The sequence below is a fragment of the Cyanistes caeruleus genome, unplaced genomic scaffold, assembly GCF_971803275.1.
Source record: "Cyanistes caeruleus unplaced genomic scaffold, bCyaCae1.hap1.1 HAP1_SCAFFOLD_98, whole genome shotgun sequence".
Lineage (NCBI taxonomy): Eukaryota > Metazoa > Chordata > Aves > Passeriformes > Paridae > Cyanistes > Cyanistes caeruleus.
Genome location: NW_028255900.1, coordinates 455,260 through 469,586, shown reverse-complemented (window position 1 = coordinate 469,586; position 14,327 = coordinate 455,260). Strand labels below are relative to the sequence as shown.

The window sequence follows — 14,327 nt, the reverse complement described above, 5'->3', positions numbered from 1 at the left end:
CCATCGCCCCCACCTCATCCTGCAGGTGAGCAGGGAGGGGGAGCTGGTCCCAAATCTGTCAGGGGGTCCCTGAGAGGGTCTTTTTACTGGAGTGTGTTTGGAACTTGCAGATTGTGGAATTGAGCCCCAAATATTGTCTGGTGTCCCTGGGAGGTTTTTATCCTCTGTGTGTGTAGGTTTGGATCTTGCAGGACCCCAAAGCTGAGCCCCTTGGGAGATCTTTGGGGTCCACGTGGCCATTGCCCAGTATTGGCTGGGGAGGACATTGGTCCTGGGGACCCCTGGGAGAGCAGAGGAGAGGAACCCCTGGGACCCCCAGAATGGGGAGAGCAGAGAGGGGCGATCCCGGAGCTGGGGGACCCTGGCAGCTTGGAGAGGTGGGAGCCTGAGAGGAGACACTCCTGGGATTCCTGGGATCTCAAAGCAGAGATCAGGGGAGAAGGGACCCCATGGACCCCCAAAAGCCTCTGGATCATCGCTAAGGAGGACCCCAGAGAAGGGGGAACCCCTGGAGCCCTTGGACCCCCATCATCCCAGGGAAGGGAAACCTCTGGAATCCCAAATAGGAAAGACAAGAGATGGGGAAATCCTGGGAGACTTTTTTTGAGGCTGAATCTTGATATTTTGGAGATTATCATGGACACAAGACTCCTGCTGAGCTCGAGACATGGACTTAGGCAGGAGGAGCCTCTACTTCAAGGCACTCCCACTTTGTTTACCCCCAAATCAGGATTTGTCATTCCCAAGCCATGGCCAGATGGAGGAAGAGGAGGAAAATCCCCAGAGATCCTGCATGAGGAGGGGCTGCAAACCCAGCCCAGGGAGCTGCAAGGAGGAAAGATCCCCCCTGTGCCAGGAAGGCATCTGGAGATCCTGCCAGAGCTCAGAGCTGGGGGAGAGAGCTCATGGCAGGGAGAAGCCCCACAAATGCTTGGAATGTGGGAAGAGCTTCAGCTGGAGCTTCAAGTGGAGGAAACACCAAAGGATCCACCCTGGGAAATGGCTCTGGGAGTGTGGGGAGTGTGGGAAGGGCTTCAAGAACAGCTCCCATCTGATCTGGCACCAGGTGATTCACACTGGGGAGAGCCCCTAGGAGTGTGGGGAGTGTGGGAAGAGGTTTAGGAAGATCTCTGTCCTGATTAACCACCGTAGGATCCACACAGGGGATAAGCCTGGAAAGTGCTTGGAATGTGGGAAGAGCTTCAGTCGCAGCTCCCACCTGATCTGGCACCAGAACATCCACACAGGAGAATGCCCCAGAGAGTGTGGGGAATGTGGTAAGAGCTTCATTGAGATGTCCAATCTGATCCACACAGGGGAAAAGCCCTACACGTGTGGGGAGTGTGGAGAGGGCTTCAGCTGGAGCTCCAACCTCGGGGCACACCAGTGCATCCTGAGTGTGGGAAGAGATTTCCAAGGAGCTCAAGTCTCATCAAACATCAGTGGATTCACACAGAGGAGAGGCCCTTCCGCTGCCCTGACTGTGGGAAGGGCTTCACAAAACTGCACCCTCATCAGGCACCGGCACATCCACACTGGGGAGAGGCCCTATGAGTGTCCCCAGTGTGGGAAGAGCTTCTCACAGAGCTCAACCTTGACCAAACAGATCTTCCGGACTCCCTGTGGGCACCTGGATGAACACAGGGGCAGGAACATCCATCAGAACACAGAGCAACAATGGGAATTGCAGATTGACTGCCCCTGGAGATTCACCAGAATGCAGAGATCCCCCCACAGCCCCTGGAGAAGCCCATGCCCGAGCAGTGGAATGCCTGAGATGAGGCTGTGACCCCAGGGGACACCTGTGGACAGAGGGGTCCCTGCTGGAGCCCCCTGTCATGGAAGGTCTGACCCCATGGCAGAGTGACCCACGCTTCAGCACTGTGAGGGGGCTGCTTCCATGGAATAGACTCAGGTTGGAGAAGTTCCTGGAGACCTCTCTGGTGGGAGAGATCCCAGAGTGCAGCAGGGGAATGACTCCTGTCCCTGAACAGCAGGAAAAGCCCTGGGAGATGAACTGACCATGGCTCCATTCCCTGTATCCCTGCACTGCCAGGTTAGGATGCAGAGCTGGAAGGAGGGAGGGGTGGAAGGAAGGTGCTTTTAAGGGTCTTCTTATTCTCCTGCTCTGAACTTATTTGCAATAAATTCAATTTATATCTGCTGTTTTGCCCATGACTGTGTTTGATGAGGAAACAGTCTCGGGTCCTTAACTCATGAACCCTTGGTTAAATTTTCTCTCCCTGTGTGGCTGTGGAGGGCAGTGAGAGAGCAGCTGTGGTGGGTGCCTGGACTCGGGCCAGCATCACCCCACAGCAGTGGGACATGTCCTTGTGTGGCCCTGTGCTATGGTGCTACAGGTGCTGTTGCTTTTGTCTCCCTTATGATTTTATCTTTTGCATTAAATGCTTGTGAAGTGCCCCCGGTGACCCTCGTCTTCCCTCAGCTCCGGTATCCCCGTCCCTTCCCCTGCTCCCTGTCCCACGTTCCATCCCGGCTGGCGGAGCCTTGGAGCTGCCGTGGGGGCCGTGGGGCTGCCCCGGGGGCTGCGCCCCGAGCCGGGGCCCCTTCCCAGTGCTCCCAGTGTGCCGCTCCAGCCTGGAGCAGCCAGCGAGGGCTTCAGCTGGGACGGCAGAGAGGCGCTGCTGGGGGGTCCTGGCTCACTTCGCTTTGGTTTTGGTAATTTTGGGAGTTTTGTGCAAGAAATCTCTCCTCCACTCAGCTGAAGGGGTTTGGAGGGCGGGTCCCCTTTTTTGGGGGAAATCAAAGCGATGCACTGATGCTCCTAATTAGACGTGCATGAGGCTCCAGAGTTTCCCGCTGAGCCGGAGCCACCCAGCAGCCAGGGCTGGGCAAGGTGAGCCGGGAGCTGCGGAGAACTTTGTTTGTGTTGGGAGCTCAATGGCGGCTCGGGCCGGGCCCGTTCCAGGGCTGTTCCTCGTCCCCGCCTTTCCCCTCACGCAGCCCGGGGCGGGCCCTGAGAGCGCGGGGCGGGGCTGTGCCGTGTACAGAGCCCGCCGCTGGCTGCGATTGGCTGCTGCTGCCGTCACTCGTGGCTCTGCCGCGCGCTGATTGGGCAGAGAGGGGACAAGCCCGGCCCCGCTGGCGCTCCCAGGGCGGCCGTGGGGCAGGAGAGCCGCCATTGCCGGAGCGTCTGTGCGGGCCCGGCAGCGGCGGCAGCAGCGGCCGGAGCCCGGTGAGGCGGGGGCGGAGCTCGGAGGCGGCCCCGGCCATCGCAGGTGGGAGCCGCGCTCGGTTCTGCGGGGGCTCGGGGCTCGCTGCGGGCCCGGGAGGGGGCGGCAGGGGGCTGTGGCGGGTGGCTTGTGCTGTGGCCGGCCCGTGTTGGCCCTGGGCTGAGGGCGCTGCGGGAGCGGCTGCCCGCGGTCTCCTTGCCGCTGGGGCCTCGGCAGGAGGCGGTGGCGGAGCAGCGCTGGCTCGTCCCGCTTCGTGTTGGGAGGCCGGAGGTGGCTGCGCTGGGCCCGGGGCCGGGCGGGAAAATTCCCGGCGCCAGAGGTCTGTGTGGCCCAAGGAGCCAGAGGAGCGGTGTGCAAGTGACTTTATTGCTGCCCAAAGGGAGAGGCCATGGGGCATTTGCCGTGCGCTCTCTCCAGGTGTTGGAGGACGCGGCCTCGTTTTTGTCCTGATTTTCCCGGCCGCATGTCCCTGTCCCTTTGCCCAACACTGGCCGAGGTGCTTGGAAGGTTCAGCCTTCCCGATCCGCCTGCTGCATGTCCTTTTTGTATAACATCCGATATTCCTGGCTCTGTTAAATGTTTGTTCTTCTGGAAGTTCAGGAATGTAGCGGAACTTGGTCTGAGCAGCAGTCCTTGTCAATTAGTAACATTTTCTGAAACTGATGGTTTCTCCCATTGCTTCCTTATGTACAAGTCCCTGGCCCTATCTCCAAGCAGATTCACTCATTGCCTCTGTTTTTTCCTTCCTGGAATCAGCCCAATTCCTCCTGCAGGCAGGAAGCCCCTGGGCCATTGTGCAGGCTTTGGGCCATCAGTGTTAATTTGCATTTCTAAAGCTCCTCTCCTGGCTGCCTGGAACAAAGCTTCTCTTCCAGGGCAGACATCCCGTGATTCACACGTGGCCCCCCACAGATCTGCTATTTATTTTTCGTTAAACAATATTCTAATAATTGTTTATGTGTTAAAGCGCCAACTTTAAAGCTCTTCTAGTTTTCAAAGTGCAGCTTAAAGGTGAACATCGAAAAACTCATGCCATCATTTTGTCATCACTAAGTGTCACGTTCAAATATAAAACAAAACTGCGAAAGTAATCAGGTGTTTTCTTTTTATTCTCCTGGGACTAAAAACTGATTCTCACACCACTGGCCCAAACAGAACCGACAATAGAGAAGTAAAATTATTAGAAAAAATTACTCTAACGGTGTAATCCTTTCACTGAAACTGAGAAAAGCAAAAACTATTCAACAGTGTCTTTAGAGAAATAAGGCATTACTTGATTCTGGCCAGGATGTGCAACAGGAATAATTTCATGCACACTTAGGCTGGGTGTGCAGAGAAAATCATTCCATGACACACGAGTTTGACTAGATTTTTCTAAATTTATACAGTCTGACCCCATAGAAATCCCTTGGTTTAATGTTCATTGGTTTGAAGGTGTGGAGTTGTTAGGATTTGGTTTCCTGTTGCACCTGGATTTCTGTGCCTGTGATGGGAATTAGGTGGGCACTCCTGGATTTCCTGCTCAGCCTTTTCCAGACCAGGTGTCTCCAGCTGTGCCTGGGGCAGTGTCTGGGGTAGGTGTTGGTTGATGTTTGCTGCTGGGTGTTGATGTTTTGTTGATGGTCGTTATCTTGCTGGGAATCTTTTGGGCTATTCCCAGTCTGTTGAGATGTTAATTTCATCTCTGCTGAGTGGTAGAAAAGAAACATTAAAATTCCTTTCCCCAAGGCAAAGGCAAACCAAGTCCCTTTAGAGAAATAAGATTTTAAATCATTTTCAAGTTGGTCTATTTTGCCAGCAGCTAATCCCAGGCAGGGCAGAGTGTGAGTGTAATTGAGAGGCAGAGTGGAATTGTCCCGGTGCCTTCCCCAGCAGCTGTGGCGAGGGCAGGCACAGAAAGGCCTGAAGCTGCAAGAGTGAGAGCAAGGATTGTCCCGCAGTGGCTGGAGATGGGAAAGGAGGGTGGCCAGGCCGAGGATTTGAGCAGAGGATCTGTGGGCAGGCCCAGGGGCTTCCCCCGCTGGGGAGCCCTGGCTGCTGCTGCGTTGCCTTCAGTGCAGGCTCAGGGGTGGCCTGTTTAATATTCCCTTCCAATTCAGATTTCTGAGTCTGGAAGAGCCATGGCTGGGGCATCAATCTTTTATTTTTTTCATTTTGTTAAGTTTTGTTCTCTTTCTTATATCTACACCATAACATTGAGACTCTCTGGGGCTAAAGAAGTCACACAATGTTCTGCCTAGAAAAGAGAATCCTCAATCCAGCTCCTGCAATTCCCTGTTAATTGTAGGAATTGTTCCAGCTCCATTTTAGTACTGGGTCACATTATTTCTGAGATTCCCTGAACCCTCTCAGGGTCAATAAAAGACAAAACTTCCATCAACGTAGGTCCCAAATATTTAACCATTTTCTCTACCTTTTGCCCTTTCTTTTTTTTCAGATACTCAAAGCTGCTTTTTAGCCTGAAAATGAAGCCATTTCACAGAGGCTTCCTTTACCTCTTCTCCTTGTTTTTCTGACTGGATCAAGTCATCCACATCCTGCATTAAGCCAGTCCCTGGAGGTGAGGTCAATTCCTTTGATATTTCCTGCAAGGCTTGCCCCAATCAGGCCAGTGCTTCCGTGCATCCCTGCAGAAGGACCGTCCATGTCTTGAGCATTTTCCCTTCTAGCTCTTGTTGCCAGCCCAAGGCAGAATTGTGTTTGCATCCTCTGGAAGTGGGCAGATCCCCAGAAAGCATCTTTTGCATCAAGTTGTGAATGGCAGCAGTGTGAGGAGGGCACCTGGTTGAGGCTGGTGTAAGGATCTGAGAGTGTGGGGTGCCTCGGTTTCATCATCTCATTTCTTCTTCTTGGGTCCTGCAGCATTCTGTGGATTCCATTGGATTTCTTGTTTGGCAGGATAGGAGCATTCTAGGGAGCCATCCCTGGCTCCCCAAGCCGTGCCTTGAGCAGGACTCCCAGACAGGCTGTGAGCCCTTCCTTCCCTCCCTTGGAACAGGGGATTGCTTTTGGACACCTCTTGTCCTGGTTGCTTCATGGAGATTTGGAGAGGCTCCATATCTAATTTTGCCAATTTCCCTGGGGCTGCCCACACTTGTGGGTTCACTTCAGCCTAGGCTCTGCCAGACATTTGACACAGAGGTACAACAGAACCAGCCTCTGTATCACCTTTTGCAACATTCATTTGCAATCCCAATTTAGCCATCAAATCCCTTCCCAGTAAATTACAATCACAATTGTGAGCAAATAAAAGTTCCTGCATTTCAAACCAAACCCCCACATCTGCTAATAGTGGCTGAATACAACACACCTGCTCATCTTTCCCACTTAGTGCCTTAATAATTAAAATATACCTTAACAATTTACTCCCCTTAGGTGTAAGATTCCGAGTGGATGGAGAGGCCCCTGTGTCCATCAGGAAAGGTCTCCTCTGGATCCAGAGCCACCCTGGATGTTCCCAAGGGCTGCAGTGTGGTGGGTCCCTGGTGGAATGGGAGCTGTGCCACCGCTAAGAATGCGTGTCCATCAAGGGCTGGACTTGCTGGTGCTGAGGGTGCTGCTGTCTGTGCTTGCAGTGTCCTTGTGCCCTGCAGCTGGAAGGCTGATTCCTTGCCAGGGGCTGTTTGGGTGGGCTGTGCCCTGGCCAGGAGGGCAATGCCTGTGCCAGGTGCTTGTGGCCGAGGGTGTCCCCTGGGTGCTGGGGCCCCCTTGGGCCCTGGGCTTGATCCCTCAGGGGCTGTAGGAAGTGTGCCATGGCCTTTGCCTTCAGCTTGGCCTTTTGCTCATCCCTTGCTGCATTCAGCTGCTGAGCCTTTGTGAGCAAGTGCTGCAGGGGCTTCTTCTGTCGCTGCTGCAGCCCCCCTCAGTGCCTGTGGGTGCTCATCCTGTGGCAGCTGCTGAGCTTTCTGCAAAATCCTTCCTTTCTCCAGGGACCCAGCAGGAAATGCTTAAAAGATCATGTGGATCCTTGCAGGTCTAATCGCCATTTGTGAGCTGTTCCTTCCTCGTGCTGGCTGTGCTGAGGCTCCCCTCCCCAGCCCGTATCCCCGAGCCGGTCCCTGTCCTGCCGCAGTGTCCAAAGGCGGCCCCCCCGGCGGGCAGGGCCGGCAGCTCCACGGGGCCGGGCAGCGGCCGGGGCGTCCCGCAGCCTCCTGGGGGCCGGGGGCCACTGCCGGCCCTGCCCGGGGGGTGCTGGGCTCAGGCAGCGCCCGGCGCTGAGCCCCGGCTGCCCCACAGCCCCGGCCCGGCCCCACAGCTCCCCACAGGCCCCCAGCCCGTGCTCCCGGTGCCGCAGCTCTGCGCCCGCTCCTGCCGCTCCCAGCTCAGAGAAACCCCCTGAAATCCTCACCTCCTTGTTTTCCTGTCCTCCAAAACTGGGATACAAAGGATCTGAGTCAGCTGCGTTGCCTTCAAAAGGCACGGCGACCTCGTTCAGGGGTGACATGGTGACCAACCCCAGGTCACTCGGTCCATCTGCACACTGACACAAATGTGGTGGACAGCAAAATGGCGTTTATTGGTGAAGAATTTGACACTTTATAACCTAAGTTTCCAATGTCACTCCCATCTGCTTTCATCACAGCTAGGTGCCATTGGCTAATTATGGGTGTAATTACCATAAACTCTTTGGGGGGGTGTTTCTGTCTTTCCGTACATCGCGATGTCTTCCGACTGCTGGCCCCTAGCTCTCCACATTTCTCCCCTTCTTATGCTTAACTAAATTGTCTAGAATATACGGTGTATTAGTCTTGAAAGTTCTAGCGTTATTTTATCTTTATCTGTCTTTAAACATTTTATCTAACTTACCTATATTATGAAAAGTTTTAAAAGTATATATCATAGACTTGAGTAAAAATGTAAGGTGCGCTATACTTAACTAAAAAGGCTAAAAACTTATAAAATAGACACTGCAGCTTTTCATTAACAAACATAAGGCACACTGAGCAGGCAGTGACCAAGTGCATTCTTAGAGCATCTGCTGTCTTTCTACAAACAGGATGTTGACTCTCTCTAGTCAGCTCTTGACAAAAGACACAAGCTTATTTAAAACACATGGTCCAAAGATTAACACTAGTAAGATCATTACGATTGGCCTGATCAGGGTGGACACTGGGGTGGTCAGCCATGGAGACTGGTTAAACAGTGATTCGAACCACCCTTGTTGAACTTCTCTATCTCTCTTTCTCTGCGCTAGTCTTTCTTTCAGTTCAGCTATAGAATCTCTGACCACTCCGGTGTGATCAGCATAAAAGCAACACTCTTCCCTTAAGGCGGCACAGAGGCCTCCTTGCTGCATTAGCAGAAGATCTAGCCCACATCTGTTCTGCAGGACAACTTCAGAGAGTGAGGACAGTGAATGTTCTAGAAAGGAGATGGATTTTTCAATTATCTGCAATTCTTCATCAATTCTCATCTGCAGCTGAGACAGTCTCTGTTGTTGGGTCACGAGGGCAGAGACACCTGTGACAGCACCAGTTGCTCCCAGGCTAAGCAGCATCCCTATGGTCACACCTGTCACCAGTTCTCTTTTCTGAAGTCAGGTGAGTCTGTCCGACTGCAGATTTAACTCCTCATCCGAGTGGTACAGGATCCTGGGAACAATCACAACTTGCACACAAAAATCGTTAGAAACACTGAAGTCACAAACAGATGGGCATGGGGTAATCATTGTCGGGTCTGTGCCCATTAGCTGCTGCAGACTGGAACCTTGCAATTTAGGGTTTATTGGTGAGTGGATCTTCTGTCCCCCATCTGTCACCCGGACTGAGAACGCCAGCGCAGCTGAAGGGACCCAGCTGGCACATGCAGCTTTTACTTCTCCCCAGTCTGTGAGAGGGCTATCTCCTCTCAGTTCTTTAGTAATGTGGAGGGGAATATTCTTGTTTATTTTTGTTGTTTCCTCCTCTAAGGAGTCGGTCACGGACCACTCATCCCCGCTGGTGTCTCAGTCGGAGTTGGAACTCGACTGGCTAACCATTTCTGGTTTCCCGTGCCTTTTTGTTGGGCTCCGGCCCCACCTACGTCCCTCGTGGGCAGGTCATTCCCTCCCTCCTGGTTCGCCCCTTTCTTTTGGTCTGCTCCGCCCTCTGCTCTTCTCCCCCTTACAGCTCTCCCCCCCCACCCTTTCTCCTTCACGTTCTCCTGTTCTCGCTGTGCAGCACTCCCACTTCTTATCTCCTTCGCTTCACATTCTCGTTCCCTCCCACGTACTTTATCTTTCTTGTCCTCATTCTTTGCCCATCTACGTACGCTTGTCAATGCCAGCGTTTGTTCCCTGCTCCTACCAAGGACATTTTCACTTTGCTCTTTGTCTTTTTGCTTGGTGCCATCTTGGGGCACATAGGGCGGTGGTCCTTCCCAGGCTTTCCCCGCGGCACCCCTGGCTTCTTCTGTTAACTCCTTCCAGAAAGTTTCTGCTCTCTGCTGACCCTCGGTAAGTGGATCGGGATTTGGGAATTGAGGGGACGTATCGCCCTCTTGTTTCCCCTTTGGCTCAGCAGAGCCGCTCTCATCTGGGACCTGTAATGTCTGTGTAGCCGCCCTGACCCCCAGTTTCGGGGTGGCCAACAAACAGTTTTTTGCTCTTGTATAGCTTTTCGCAGAGCTTTAACAATCTTCCCCCATGACTTAAGATGTTTCCCGGTGCCTGAGGACATGGTTTCCTCGGCTAAAGCTTTGGTACATCTGTCCCACTCCTCAGGGTGGAGAATATCTACTGGCTGGTCTATGACCCCAATATGCAAAAGCCTTGCAAGTGCAAGAGTAAAATCCTTAGGTTTACAATCGATACCCCACTGCTTATGTAATTGCGATACAACCTTCACAAGGGCTTCCATCTCCTTGTTGGTCCAGGAGCATCCTCCCCTCCGGGCTGGTCCAGCGGCTCCGCCCGTCGCCCCCCGTCCAGGCGATTCCCGCTTTCTGGATTTGATCCCGGGTTTCGGCACCACTTTGTCGCCTTTAAAGGCATGGCGACCTGGTTTAGGGACGGCACGGTGACCAATCCCAGGTCACTCTGTCCATCTGCACACACCACCAATGTGACGGATGGCAAAATGGCGTTTATTGGTGAAGAATTTGACACTTTATAATCTGTGTTCACAGTGTCACTCCCATCTGCTTTCATCACAGCTAGGTGCCATTGGCTAATTATGGGAGTAATTACCATAAACTGTTGAGGAGGGGAGTGATTCCATCTTTCTGTACATCCCAATATCTTCCGACCGCCGGACCTTAGCTGCCCACAGAGGCCATGTGACATTTCCCATGGGGTCTCTCCAGTTGTTGGCAGACACAGCCTCCTTTTCATCCTAATTTTCTTGGCCACATCTCCCTCTCCCTTTCCCCATTGGCTGAAGTACTGGACAGGTACAGACTGCCCAATACCACTTAATATGAACTCTTTTAGCCATAATTTTGTTTAGCTAACAATATTGATGGCTGTGTTAAGTCTTTGTTGTTCTCCTGGAAGTTCATGAATTTAGGAGAAACTTGGCTGAGCAGCAGTCTGTGTCATCACTTAATAACATTTTGTGCAACTGATGGCTCCTCGTGTCACTTCCTTATGTCCACGTCCCTGGCCCTATGTGCAATGAGGTTGAGGGGATCAGTTTGTAAAGAGGCTTTGTTGTTGTTCCTTTGCTGGGGTTGCCCCGTTTTGGGGCCATCCCCCCTGGAGCAGGGTGTCCCCCCTTGGTGCAGGCGCAGGGCTCAGGCAGGGCTGAGCCAATCAGAGCGCGCGGCGCTGATGACTCATCAGTGTCCAGGCAGAGCCGCAGCTGCCAGCGTTCCCCAGCTGGAGCCCAGCTGCGCCCCTCCCCCCCGGGCCTTGGCGCCCCCCTGGAGGGGAATTTGGGGAGGTGGGAGGGGGGAGCGCCAAGGCCGGGCCCCCCCGCGCTGTGGCGGCGGGAGCGGCTGCAGTGGGGAGCGAGTGCGGGCGGAAGCGGCCGAGAGCCCAGCGCTGCCCCAGGCCGAGCTGGCCCAGCTGCATCCGTGCCCCTGCGGTGGGATGCTGTGGGACTGGGGGGGAAGAGGGAGGCGGCAGTGGGTGCTGGGCCTGGGGGCAGGAGGAGAAGGGAAGGAGAAGCAGGGTTGAAGAGCAAAATGGTGAAATTATGTACCTGGAGTTTTGCAGAAGGAGGAGGAGGAGTGTGAGGTAGAGCAGGGACTCAGGACGAGGAGGAGTAGGAAGAGAAAGCAGCACCAAGTTCATCCCTAAATCTTCAGCTCCCCCACCCCAGGAATGTTGCCTCCCCACATGCAGCGGGTGACTGGGGAGGGGGATCCACGATTTTCTTGGGGCTGAATCTTGGTGTTTCTAAGCTTTATTGGGCTAAATGTTGGTGCTTTGATTTCTTGTGAGGGCTGAACCTTTCTGTTCTGGAGGGGGTTTTGGCTGAATCTTGTTTGATTAGTTTTTGGAAAACACAATCAGTGTTTTCTTGTTTGGTCTGAATGTTGGTGTTTTAGAGATTCTTACAGACAAAAGATGACCAATTACTTTCTGAGATGAACTTGGGCAAGGAGGAAACCCCAGCCCAAGGCACTCTCTTGTTGTTTATTTTCCCCCAAACAGGAATTTTACGTGACCAAACCATGTCCAGATGGAGCAGGAAGAGGAAAAGCCCTGGAGATGCCGCACAAGGAGGGGCTGCAAACTCAGTCCAGGGAGCTGCAAGGAGGAAAGATCCCCCAAGTGCCAGGAACACGGCCAGAGATCAAGCCGGAGTTCAGAGCTGGGGGTGAAACCTCATGGTGGGGAGAAGCCCCACAAGTGCTTGGAATGTGGGAAGAGCTTCAGCCGGAGCTCCGACCTGAAGAAACACCAGAGGATCCACACTGGGGAAAAGCCCTATGAGTGTGGGAAATGTGGGAAGAGCTTCAGAAGTATCTCTGACCTGATGAAACACCAGGTGATCCACACAGGGGAACGACCCTACACCTGCTTGGAATGTGGGAAGAGCTTTGGGTGGAGCTCTGACTTGAGGAAACACCATCGCATCCACACTGGGGAGAGGCCCTACGAGTGTCCCCAGTGTGGGAAGAGGTTTCAGACCAGCTCCAGTGTCCTCCTACATGAGCGGATTCACACAGATGAGAGGCCCTTCCGCTGCCCCGACTGCGGGATGAGCTTCAACCGCAACTCCACGCTTGTCAGTCACCGGCGCATCCACACTGGGGAGAGGCCCTACGAGTGTCCCCAGTGTGGGAAGAGCTTCTCCAGGAGCTCTCACTTGACCCGACACCAACGGAGGCACCAGTAAGGGAAGCCCTGTGAGTGCCCCGAGTGCAGGAAGAGCTTCATGCGCTGCTCCAGCTCCATTCCCCATGGGAGGATGGGCGTTGGATGATCCCCAGTGACCCCCGTTGGGCAGAGCCCTGGTGATCCGTGGTCCTGGTGATCTGTGTTGGGAAGACACCTGGCTGGGAGGCTCCACATCTTCCTGGCTCGCTGTGGGCACCTGGATGAACACCGGGACAGGAACAACACTGGGACACAGACCAACAATGGGAATTCTTTGTGGGGGGCAGATTTGTTGACTTTCAATCCCAGAAAATCTTTTGCATTCAGTCTTATCTTCTGGTGGCATCAAGGAATACTGGATGGTCTTGGAGGTCTTTTCCAACCTCACTGATTGCACAGTTTTGATTTCCTATTGCCCAAGGGTGTCTTCCACAGCCAAATGGTGATGAAGTGGGGCAAAGATCAAGGTTTTGGAGACAGTGGTGTGGAAACCCCTCCCCCCCTTCTTCCCTCCCACTCAATCACAAGGATGCTCAGCCAGCACAAAGAAATCCTTTTGTTTTGGCCTTGATTTTCTTTTCATTTCTTTTCTTTCCTTTAAAATATCTAATTTTGGGGTAAAGATAAAGACATTGAATTAAGACATGGGTGAGAACATTGAGGGACATAGACATGGTGGGACATGGAGAGTGACATAGACATGGACAGGGACATGACTATGGATGCTAACTCTGAAATAGAGAGCACGGTGCTTGTGGAAATTGCAGGCCACATAGTTTTCTCAGTCTTGCCTGGGAATTCATAAGGAGGAATTAAAACAATCCTCAGAGATAAAGAACAGCCTTGCAGGTGCTGTTTGTCTGTTCCTTGTTTTCTTGCAAGAGAAGGTCGAGGGGTGGTGTACCCCACTGACCAATGATGTTGATGTGGTAGTTTACTAACCAGTAAGAGTTTCTTTTCTGTACTTTTCACGTATCGGTCTATAAAAAAGACCTGAGGTAATAAACCAGAGAGAAATTCTCCTGATCAACTCCCAAGAGAGTCTGTGTCGTTCTTCTCGCCATTCCTAATAGAGCAACAGCTGGTGACCCCAACGTGATGTGCATCTAGTGACCCCCCGAGGGTCAGTGCAGCCAGCGGTCGACGAGCCAGCTGCTTCCCCCACAGAGGGGTAAGTGAGAATCTCCCGGGCTCCCCTGGAGGGGGCTGGTTTTTTTAGACCAACGGGATAGTGGAGCCCTGCCAGTGAGCGGGCTTGGAACGGCTTATCTTGACGAAGCTAGAATTTAAAGTCCCTGGTTAAGCCACTGCGTCTGCATCATTGCATTCGCGGGCTGTCAAGATAGACGGTTCTCACAATGGAGAACTGCAATTGAACTAATGATCAGCTTGTCTTCTCTGCGTGACAAGACACCTTGCCAGGCATGGGACTCGATATTTCTGAAGATGCTATGTGCACTTTGTTCCAGTGAGTAAAAGTGCAAAGTTTTACTGTGACTCTTGATAATGCCTTTAACCTCGAGATTTGGCTGTCAGTGGGAGACCGCCTATGGTCTGAGTTAGCTGCAGGAGATACTGGCGTGTGCAGCTTGGCAGCCACCTGGGGCGTGCTCTTTAAAGCACTGGAGCGGTGCCGGTCTGAGGACAGTGATGCCGGGATAGAAGATTCGGAAGCCAGGGGTGCCTCTTTTGTACACCATGAGAGACTGGGGGGTGAGACCAAGAACCCGTCACCCGCGGAGTTGGGCGCACAAGCCTCGCCAACAGAGAGGCGACACAGGAATGGAGACTGCCCGTCCCCGCCCACGCCTCCGTCTGCGGCGCCTTCACCAGCGCTGCGAGCGCTGCCGCAAGCGGCCGCGGGGGGCCCTTCGTTGTCGATGGTGTTC

At 53.5% G+C, this 14,327-nt stretch overlaps 1 pseudogene; it reads left to right on the top strand.

Moving 5' to 3' along the window:
- LOC147646442 (uncharacterized) overlaps positions 1-14,327 on the top strand; it is a 170,411-nt pseudogene that overhangs the window by 12,635 nt on the left and 143,449 nt on the right.